The sequence below is a fragment of the Triticum dicoccoides genome, chromosome 5A (assembly GCF_002162155.2).
Source record: "Triticum dicoccoides isolate Atlit2015 ecotype Zavitan chromosome 5A, WEW_v2.0, whole genome shotgun sequence".
Taxonomy (NCBI): Eukaryota; Viridiplantae; Streptophyta; class Magnoliopsida; order Poales; family Poaceae; genus Triticum; species Triticum dicoccoides.
The window spans coordinates 318,272,373-318,276,117 of NC_041388.1; positions in this window are offsets into that span (position 1 = coordinate 318,272,373).

The following is a 3,745-nucleotide window of genomic DNA, read 5'->3' on the forward strand; positions in this document are numbered from 1 at the left end:
GGCTCGGGCGGCTAGGGTTTGGCCGGACCCCCTCGGCTTATAAAGCCGGCCGAGCCAGGTGTCCAGGTCGGACATGGCCCGGTAGGTCGGTTGCGTTTTTTAAATAGTCACGCTTAGAAAAAACAAAAGAAATACTAAACGGACTCCAAAAATCCCGAAATAAATTTTCCCCGGCTTCTAAAATCAAGTCGCTCAGGATGAACATTTATTTGGGGCCTAAATGCAATTTTCAAAAACGCACATTTTTCCTAAATTCAAATAAAACCAAAATAAAATCTTATTTGATTTTTTTATAAAATCCTCAATATTTCTTTATTTTGGGAAAGTCATTTTATTCCCTCTCTCATATTGTTGTAATAGAAATAACTGAGGATAAAATAAATAAAATCAAATGATCCTATTTTCAAAATTTTAGAAAACTCAAATATGAAAATAACAAAATCCCCAACTCTCTCTGAGGGTCCTTGAGTTGCGTGAATTTCTAGGATCAACCGAAATGCAATAAAATATGATATGCAGTGATGATCTAGTGTATAACATTCCAAATTGAAAATTTGGGATGTTACACCTTCTCTTGAAACTTAACGACCTATGTTCTCAGTCTCCAAGCAATTGCAATTCAACTTATTCAACGGAGTCTAAGTAAGAGCTCCACATAATCAATCATCATATAGTCTTCTATGATTGCTAGTACTCAAAGCATATTCTTAGAACAAACGGCATCCATCAAACACAGAGAAATATAGGGGCTTAATGTTTCCCCTCCCAACTCATTTATCATAGAGATAATTGCTACCTCTTGAGCTTGCGTTGGATTTCCCCGAAGAGGAAAGGATGATGCAGCAGAGTAGCGTAAGTATTTCCCTCAGTTTTTGAGAACCAAGGTATCAATCCAGTAGGAGGCCACGCTCAAGTCCCTCGTACCTGCACAAAACGGTAGCTACTCGCAACCAACGCGATTAGGGGTTGTTAATCCCTTCACGGTCACTTACGAGAGTGAGATCTGATAGATATAATATTTTGGTATTTTTGGTATAGAGATGCAACGTGAAAAGTAAAAGGCAAAATAAAAAAGCAAAGCAAGATTAAAGTGATGGAGATTGATATGATGAGAATAGACCCGGGGGCCATAGGTTTCACTAGTGGCTTCTCTCAAGAGCATAAGTATTCTACGGTGGGTGAACAAATTACTGTTGAGCAATTGACAGAATTGAGCATAGTTATGAGAATATCTAGGAATGATCATGTATATAGGCATCACATCCCTGACAAGTAGACCGAAACGATTCTGCATCTACTACTATTACTCCACTCATCGATCGCTATCCAGCATGCATCTAGAGTATTAAGTTAAAAACAGAGTAACGCTTTAAGCAAGATGACATGATGTAGAGACATAAATTCATGCAATATGAAATAAACCCCATCTTGTCATCCTCGATGGGAACGATGCAATACGTGCCTTGCTGCCCCTTTTGTCATTGGGAAAGGACACCGCAAGATCGAACCCAAAGCTAAGCACTTCTCCCATGGAAAGAAAAACCAATCTAGTAAGCCAAACCAAACTGATAATTCGAAGAGACTTGCAAAGATAACTAATCATACATAAAAGAATTCAGAGAAGATTCAAATATTATTCATAGATAGCCTTGATCATAAACCCACAATTCATCGGTCTCAACAAATACACCGCAAAAAAGAAGAAGATTACATCGAATAGATCTCCACAAGAGAGGGGGAGAACTTTGTATTGAGATCCAAAAAGAGAGAAGAAGCCATCTAACTAATAACTATGGACCTGAAGGTCTGAGGTAAACTACTCACACTTCATCGGAGAGGCTATGATGATGTAGAAGCCCTCAGTGATGATGGCCCTCTCCGGCGGAGCTCCGGAACAGGCCCCAAGATGGGATCTCGTGGATACAGAAAGTTGCGGCAGTGGAATTTGGTTTTTGGCTCTGTATCTGTTTGTTTGGGGGTACATAGGTATATATACGAGGAAGAAGTACGTTAGTGGAGCTTCGGTGGGCCCACGAGGGTGGGGGCGCGCCTGGGGGTATAGGGCGCGCCCCCCTACCTCGTGCCCACCTTGAAGCTTCCTTGGCATAGGGTCCAACTCTCCTGGGTCATATTCAGGAAGAAAATCACGTTCTAGAAAGGTTTATTCCGTTTGGACTCCGTTTGATATTCCGTTTCTTCGAAACACTGAAATAGGCAAAAAAACAGCAATTCTGGGCTGGGCCTCCGGTTAATAGGTTAGTCCAAAAAATAATATAAAAGCGGAAAATAAAGCCCAATATAGTCCAAAACAATAGATACTATAGCATGGAGCAATCAAAAATTATAGATACGTTGGAGACGTATCAGGCATCCCCAAGCTTAATTCCTGCTCGTCCTCGAGTAGGTAAATGATAAAAAGAGAATTTTTGATGCAGAGTGCTACTTGGCATAATTTCAAGGCAAATCTTCTTAATTGTGGTATGAATATTCAGATTAGGAAGATTCAAGACAAAAGTTCATATTGACATAGAGAATAATAATACTTCAAGCAAACCAACAAAGCAATTATGTTTTCTTAAAGTAACATGGACAAAGAAAGTTCATCCCTACAAAATCATATAGTTTAGTCATGCTCCATTTTCGTCACACAAGAATGCTCTCATCATGCACAACCCCGATGACAAGTCAAGCAATTGTTTCATACCATAATAATTTCAAACTCATAAACTTTCACGCAATACATGAGCGTGAGCCATGGATATAGCACTATGGGTGGAATAGAATATAATGATGGGGGTTATGTGGAGAAGACAAAAAGGAGAAAGTCTCACATCAATGAGGCTAATCAATGGGCTATGGAGATGCTCATCGATTGATGTTAATGCAAGGAGTAGGGATTGCCATGCAACGGATGCACTAGAGCTATAAATGTATGAAATCTCAACAAAAGAAACTAAGTGGGTGTGCATCCAACTTGCTTGCTCATGAAGACCTAGGGCACTTGAGGAGGCCCATTGTTGGAATATACAAGCCAAGTTCTATAATGAAAATTCCCACTAGTATATGAAAGTGATAACTCAATAAACTCTCTATATGAAGAACATGGTGCTACTTTGAAGCACAAGTGTGGAAAAAAGGATAGTAGCATTGCCCCTTTTTATTTATTTTCTTTTGGGGGGCCTTCTTTTTTTTCTTTGGCCTTTCTCTTTTTTGGGACAATGCTTTATTGAATGATGATCATCACACTTCTATTTATTTACAACTCAATGATTACAACTCGATACTAGAATAAAGTATGACTCTATATGGATGCCTCCGGCGGTGTACCAGGATATGCAATGAATCAAGAGTGACAAGTATGAAAAAATTATGAACGGTGGCTTTGCCACAAATACTTATGTCAACTACATGATCATGCTAAGCAATATGACAATGATGAATGTGTCATGATAAACTGGATGGTGGAAAGTTGCATGGCAATATATCTCGGAATGGCTATGGAAATGCCATAATAGGTAGCTTTGGTGGCTGTTTTGAGGAACATATAAGGAGGTTTATGTGTGAAAGAGTGTATCATATCACGGGGTTTGGATGCACCGGTGAAGTTTGCCCCAACTCTCTATGTGAGAAAGGGCAATGCACGGTACCGTAGAGGCTAGCAATGATGGAAGGGTGAGAGTGTGTATAATCCATGGACTCAACATTAGTCATAAAGAACTCATATACTTATTGCAAAAATCTACAA